Source organism: Malaclemys terrapin, chromosome 4, assembly GCF_027887155.1.
Source record: "Malaclemys terrapin pileata isolate rMalTer1 chromosome 4, rMalTer1.hap1, whole genome shotgun sequence".
Taxonomy (NCBI): Eukaryota; Metazoa; Chordata; order Testudines; family Emydidae; genus Malaclemys; species Malaclemys terrapin.
This window is the reverse complement of record NC_071508.1, coordinates 30,280,666-30,288,470: the sequence shown is the minus strand read 5'-3', so window position 1 is coordinate 30,288,470 and position 7,805 is coordinate 30,280,666.

Genomic DNA, 7,805 nt, shown 5'->3' with positions numbered 1-7,805 from the left:
AATACAGAGTACTGTAAAAAGAAATAGCTGCTTTCTGGATCTCAACAGAATCAGCTGTCAAACGATCATCCAGCAGCCAGAGGCAAAAAATCTTCCGAGGTCTGTAGACTTTTTCAACCCTAAAAAGAGCCTGATGGGAGCTCCAGTTTCATGCAGCTGAGTAAAGCAGGCCTGAACCAGGCCTTGCACCTTGCACCAACACGCGCCTGAGGTCCAGTACTTCCCAGTTAAGGTTTGGTGAATCTGCACTGGGTTTTCTACATCAAGGCTGCCATGAAGACCCAAAATGTCTTGTTCCAGGACACTCATGGCGTGATGCAAGGACCATGTGGCAGCTTCAAGGTGAGACTTCCTCACCTTACTCAAAAAACATTGAGACAGAAAATCTATCTCTAAAGCAGGACCGGCCTTAAGGAAAATGGCCCCCATGGGCTCCCCATTCTCCCATCACCCCTAGCCCCCATGGGCTTCCCACCCCCCATCACCTCTGGGCCCCGCTGCCTCCCCCCTGTGCTTAATTTGTATTGAAAGAGATGCCAGAGCTCAGCCCCGGCAAAAATTAAGCTGCCGGCCTGATAGCAGGTGCTGCTGGTCAGGCAGTCAGCTCTGCAGGCAACACCACTGCCAGTCTATAGTGTATTGCCACCCTTCTGCACTGCTGCTGTGGCTCATGGTACCTGGTGCTCTGCCTGCAGCTCAAGGCTGGCTTTCCACTGTCACACAGGGGCTGCATCTTGCCCTCTGGCCACTCCTGGCTCACCAGAGGTGCCATTTCATATTTTGGTGGTGGGGGGCAACTTTAACCATGATTCCAGGAGCTACTTAGGCACCTGAAAACTCTAGGGTTTTTTTGCAGATTGTGACAAGATTGCCAATGTTCGCATGGTGGGTCGCGCACTTTTTTTGGGGGGAGGGGCTAAGACGCCACCCCTTGCCCCTGCTCTTGAGCACCGAGGGCCCTGCTAGTGGCCTGGGAAGGTGGTAGAGGAGGGAAGCGGGGGAGAGGTCTGGGTTTGCTCCTCGCTCTGAGTCCCAGCCCCTCGCAACCCCTGCAGGTTTCTTACCCTCTTCCTCCTTGGGTAGGGTTACCCTCAGTTCTTAGACGCTGGGGCAGGGTCTCCCTTACTTCGGTTCTCTGGTCTTTCAAATCTCACAACACGCCTCCAAGCTCCAGTCCTCTCTCCTTCCTCCTCCTCCCTGACTGCCTGAAGCAGGGGGTTTCATTAGGTTCGTGACAAGGCCTTAATTGACTACAGGTGCACCAATTAACCTTCAGCATCTCTCCCTAGTCTACAGGGAACCATGCGTTAGTTAGCCTAGGGCTTATATATTTCCCTTCTATCACGCTACCACTGCTCCCTGGCCCTCCTGTATCACATATTCCTCCCCGCCCCGCTCAACACCACAGGATTGGGCTACTTGGGACGAGAGACAGGCTGGCCGTGTTGGCTTCTGGCTCTATGCTGTATCCGGAAATGGAAAGGTTGAAGGGATAGGAACCATCTAGTCACTCGTGCATTCTTCTCCTTGTTTGTGTGTATCCATTGGCGTGGGGTGTGATCTGTCACAAGGGTGAACCGTCGCCCAAGCAAGTAGTACCGTAGAATCTCCATGGCCCATTTAATCGCTAGGCATTCTTTTTCTACTATGGCATACTGTTGCTCCCTGGACAGGAGCTTTTGGCAAAGGTAAAGGATCGTGCTCCTCATCCCCCACCATTTGTGAAAGGATGGCCCCAAGTCCTACGTCCGAGGCATCTGTTTGTAGGATGAATTCCTTTTTGAAATCTGGGGCTATGAGCACTGGATGGCTGCAAAGGGTTCTCCTTAGGTCTGTGAAAGCTTCTTCTGTTGCCTCGGTCCACTTAACTATCTCCAGGCCCCGAGCTCTTATCAGGTCCGTCAGAGGCACTGCCCTTCTGACAAAGTGAGGGATGAACCGACGATAGTACCCCACTATCCCTAAGAATGCTCTGACTTGCTTCTTGCGGATCGGGAGGGGCCATTCCTGTATTGCCTTCACTTTGTTCCATTGGGGCTTCACCAGGCCCCTTCTGACTATATACCCGAGGTATCTGGCCTCGGCTAACCCTATTGCACATTTGGATGGATTAGCGGTGAGGCCAGCCTGTCTAAGAGCATCTAGTATGGCTTTCACTTTCCCCAGGTGCGTCTCCCAGTCAGGGCTATGGATTACCACATCATCTAAATAGGCGGCAGCATACTTGGCATGGGGTCGAAGTAATCTGTCCATCAATCATTGGAAAGTCGCGGGGGCCCCATGGAGCTCCAAAAGGAGGACGGTATATTGGAAGAGGCCATCAGGTGTAGAGAAAGCGTTTTTTTCCTTGGTGTCTTCAGCCAGGGGGATCTGCCAGTAGCCTTTTGTCAAGTCCAAGATGGTCAAGTATCGGGCCTTGCCTAACTGATCCACCAGCTTATCAATACATGGTATCGGGTAGGCATCGAATTGGGATACCTCATTTAACTTCCGAAAGTCATTACAAAACCTCAGAGTGCCATCAGGCTTGGGGACCAAGACAACAGGGCTGGACCACTGGCTGTGTGATTCCTCAATCACCCCAAGTTTCAGCATCTTCCTTACTTCCGCCCTAATTTCTTCTCTTTTTGCCTCTGGTATGTGATATGGTTTTATTGTCACCCTTGCTCCGGGACAGGTGATGATGTGGTGTTGGATCAGTATTGTACGGCCTGGTTGTGTGGAGAACACGTCTTGGTTCCACTGGATCATTTCAATGACCTGTTCGTTGTTCTGGGGCTAATTCAGGGGATCTCTTTACCTGCCCTTGTGGGCCATCTGCCTGGAATGGAGCCGGGAGGACAGTCAGGCACACCTCCCGATCCAGCCAGGGTTTCAGTAAGTTGACGTGGTATATTTGCTCTCGTCTTCGACAGTCTGGCTGCTTCACCTTATAATTCACCTCCCCAATGGCCTCCACGATCTCATAGGGTCCATGCCAACTGGCCAGGAGCTTGCTTTCTGTTGTTGGTACCAGCATGTAGCGATGCGAGACTCAACCCTGCGGGGCCTCCTACTGGTCTCCCGGGGAATTAGCGTTCCAGCCATTGGAGTGCCCTCTGCTGGCCAAGGTCCCGCTTATCGCTGGCCCCATGTCCCTCCTGGACCCCAGTGCCCCTCTCCCTTGGGTGCTGCCCCCTGGCAGTACCCCCACTCTCTGGGGTCCCCTCCCAGGGGAATCCCCACTCTCTATCCCCACCTTGCCTCAGTGTTCACTCCCAGTCCTCATCTAGCCCCCGCACTCTGGGGCAGACTGCAGTCCATATCACTCATCATCAGCAATGGGGGTTTGAACCTGCTGCCTCCACCACCCCCAGGCTGCACCTCTATAACCCCGGTACCTTTTCAGGCCTTTGGCTAGGCCTGCAGCCTGGGGGGTTTCCAGGCGGAGCACCTCGGCTCCCTTGCCCTATTCCCCAGCACTGCTCTACTCCAGTACTTTACTCAAGTCCCAGGCAGCCAGGCCCTTCTCTCTCTGCGCCTAGAGAGAGACTGCCTGTGCTCCCAGCCCACAGCCTCTTTATAGGGCCAGCTGTGGCCTGATTGGGGCGTGGCCCAGCTGTGGCTACTTCTCCAATCAGCCCAGGTTTTTCCCTATCACAGCCCTCTCCCAGGGCTGTTTTACGCCCTTCAGGGCAGGAGCGGATGGCCACCCCACTACACAGCACCAGTACCTGTTCTCCTGGTTGAAATTTCCGTGTTTTTGCCCGACGATTGTAGTAGGTTCGTTGGGCCTCTTGTGCTTTCAACAAATGCTCTCGTACTATGGGGGGTCACTTGGGCTATTCGTTCTTTCATCTGGGCCATGTGTGCAATGACGTTCTTCCCCGTGTTGGGTTGTTCCTCCCATTCCTCCTTTGCGATGACTAATATGCCACGTGGGTGGCATCCGTACAGTAGCTCGAAGGGGGAGAATCCAGTAGATTTTGGGGAACTTCTCATATTGCAAACATCAGGTATGGTAGGAGGGTATCCCAGTCTTTTCCCTCTTGGGCCACCATCTTTAGGATCATGCTCTTGAGAGTGCAATTAAATCGCTCAACCAGACCATCTGTTTGGGTATGATAGACTGAGGTCCGCAAGGCTTGAATGCGAAGCAGGGTACATAAGTGTTTCATTACTCTCGACATGAAGGGAGTCCCTTGATCTGTCAGGATCTCGTTAGGGATGCCTACCCTAACAAAAACCTGCACCAGTTCTTTTGCGATCACCTTGGACGTGGGGTTTCTTAAAGGAATGGCTTTGGGGTACCATGTAGCATAGTCCAGGATGACGAGTATGCTTCAGTGGCCCCAGGCCGTTCTTTCTAGTGGGCCCACTAGATCCATTGCTATCCTTTCAAAGGGAACTTCAATTATAGGCAAGGGTACCAACGGGACCCTTAACTGAGGTCAGGGGCTAAGCAGCTGGCACTCTGGGCAAGAGGTGCAATAGCACTGGACTTCTGCCTGTAACCCCGGCCAGTAGAACCTCCTTAGAACTCTACCCAGGGTCTTGTCTGCTCCTAAATGTCCCCCAAACAGATGACAGTGAGCTAACTCTAATACGGCCCTTATGTGCTTCCGTGGCACCAAGAGCTGTTCTACTACCTACCCCCGTATTGGCACTACCCAATACAACAGATCCTGCTTGATTATATAGTATGGCCCTGGGCCTTTGGTTTTCCCTTCTACTGGCACACCATTTACCTCTACCACCTCCTCCCTCACGTTTGCATACAGGGGGTCATCGGCTTGGTCCTGCCCAAAATATTCACGTGTGGAACCGATCTGACCTGATTCTATTGGATTGGACTCCCCTCCTTCTCTTGGGGTGCTTCTGCTTTTGCTGGGGGCTGTCTCTAGATCTCCACGGGGTCTCCTTCCAACCAAGGCAGCTCTCTGGTTTGCTGCCAAAATCCTGGTTCCTAATCTTTTGTCTGCCCTCCTTTCCCATCTGGATTTCTGGGACTCCCCGGGGGTGAAAATAACTTTGGGGAAAACCCAGAAAAAACTGTGGTAGGGCCATTCATGGGTGCCTTGAACTCTGCTCGGGGTTTACTTCCCTCCCCTAACTCGATGGGGGGGGGAGTAGGCTATCGAACCCAGGAAAGTCCCTGCCAATTAAGACTGGGTAGGGGAGCTTGGGGACCACCCCTGCAGTCATCTTGGTAGTGTTTCCCTGGATCTAAATCTGTATTGGAATTGTGGGGTAGAAATTTACTGTGCCATGGACACATGCCGCTCATGGCCTGGCTCAGTGTGTCTTGCCCCACTAACTTCCCTGAGACCAATGTGACAGCACTCCCAGAGTCCACCAAAGCTATGGTCTGGATGCCGTTCATCTTTACCGGCCTGGTGTAGTCATGTAGGACTGTCACAACCCCCACCAGGCTGATTAGGCCACATTGATCTCCAGGATCCCCCAGGTTGCATTGCATGGGCTCCTCCCTGTTGGGGCACTGGGCTGCTATATGCCCCAACTCCCCACACTCATAACAGCGATATCTCATCCCAGAGGTTGCCCTCTGTCTTGGGCACTCTGACGTGCTCCCCCAGCCCTCTCCCCCCCAGACCCTCAAGTCCCTTTGGGGCCTCAGGACACTCCTTGGTGCCTGTTCTTCCCGCTATGGCGTTCCTGGAGTTCTCGATGATCCAGGGCCTCAGGCTCGGGACTGGTTTCCTGAAACGCCGTGTTTCACCTCCCGAGGTTTTGAACAGTTCACAGGCTGCCAGTTGTCTCTCTACAAGATTGACCAGTTCGTCATAGATGGAGGGATCATTCTGGCCTACCCAGGCTCAGAGACCCGAGGTTAGTCCCCTCATATAGTGGTCCAGCACCAGGATCTCCATCATTTTCTCTGAGCTGAGAGCCTCCGGGCGTAACCACTAGGTGGATTAGGTCAGACAGTTGTGACCACGGTGTCTTGTCTTCACAGTACTGCCATTCATGGAACCTCTGGTCTTGCAAGGCTGTCGTTACCCCTGCCCTGGACAGGATCTCCTCCTTCAGTCTGGGGTAATCTGCCGCCTCCTTCCCGCACAAAAATAGGGCAAGGATGCCTGACCACTAGTCTTGGGGCCAGGCCTCCCACAGGGCTGTCCTCTTGAAGGCCAGGAGGTATGCCTCCGCATCATCCTCCTGGGTCATTTTCTACAGACAGTACCTGGCCCGTATGGTCCGCGTCCCGTCATACCCATGGCTCAACTCCGTAAGGGCCTTCTCTTGGTTCACTAGTTCCTGCAGCATGGCCCGATCTTGGGTGGCCTGGGTCATCATCAGGTGATTGGTCTCTTGCTGCAGCCGCATGGCCTCCTGTTCGGCAGCTGCGTGGACCTGGGTAGACTCCTGCTGGGCAGCAGTGGCTTGCACCAGTGCTTTGACCATGTCCTACATCATGGGGCAAGGTGGTCATGACCCACCCTGGATTATGTTCACGGTGCAGAAATCCCACCTCTTATACCACGTGTGACAAGATGGCCAATGTTCATATGGTGGGTCCCGCACTTTTCTTCGGGGGGGCTAAGACGCCACCCCTTGCCCCTGCTCTTGAGCACCGAGGGCCCTGCTAGTGACCCAGGAAGGTGGTAGAGGAGGGAAGCGGGGGAGGGGTCTGGGTTTGCTCCTCGCTCTGAGTCCCAGCCCCTCGCAATCCCTGTGGGTTTCTTACCCTCTTCCTCCTTGGGTCGGGTTACCCTCAGTCCTTAGACACTGGGGGAGGGAGTCTCCCTGCCCTGCCGGTTCTCTGGTCTTTCAAATCTCACAACACACCTCCAAGCTCCAGTCCTTTCTCCTTCCTCCTTCTCCCTGACTGCCTGAAGCAGGGGGTTTTATTAGTTTCGTAATAGGGCCTTAATTGACTACAGGTGTTCCAATTAACCTGTAGCAACCCTCCCTAGTCTACAGGGAACCATGCCTTAATTAGCCTAGGGCTTATATATTTCCCCTCTACCACTGCTCCCTGGCCCTCCTGTATCACAAGATAATAACTTGTATAAAATCGACCTAATTTCATAGTGTAGACGTACCCTTTGAGTGAAGACCAGGTCTCACCCTCAAATGCAGTACATGAACTGTGGGTGGAAAATGGGTATGGCTGCAGAGACAAGGTCTGGCCTTGAATATTTGGCAAGTATGGCTTTTCCCCAGCTGATTCATATGCTGGAGCAGGGTGCTGGCTCAGCCTGATGGCTCTTGGGAATAGGCCTGGAGGAGTCCTGGGAATTCACCAGCTCTCCATAGAGCTGCAACACCCTTTCATCCCCCTTTATCATTGCCTTCAACTCACATTTCCGACCCTGCCCCTTGAGCTCTTTTGTTTTGCCTTTTCCACAATGTGTGTGGTTGCCAACAGCCTCCTGTCCACTTCTGAGGGCTGTCCTGGCTAGAGCTTCTTCAGCTGCTCACTGGCCTGCCCTGGCTCAGTCACCCCCTCCTCCAGCTTAGGTGCCTTCCCTCACCCTTCCACCTCAGAGCTGTGCAGCTAGTACTACAGCCCATGTTGTCATAGAATCATAGAATTATAGAATATCGGGGTTGGAAGGGACCTCAGGAGGTCATCTAGTCCAACCCCCTGCTCAAAGCAGGACCAATCCCCAACTAAATCATCCCAGCCAGGGCTTCATCAAGCCTGACCTTAAAACCTCTAAGGAAGGAGATTCCACCACCTCCCTAGGTAACCGATTCCAGTGCTTCCACCACCCTCCTAGTGAAAAAGTTTTTCCTAATATCCAGCCTAAACCTCCCCCACTACAACTAGAGGCCATTACTCCTTGTTCTGTCATGTG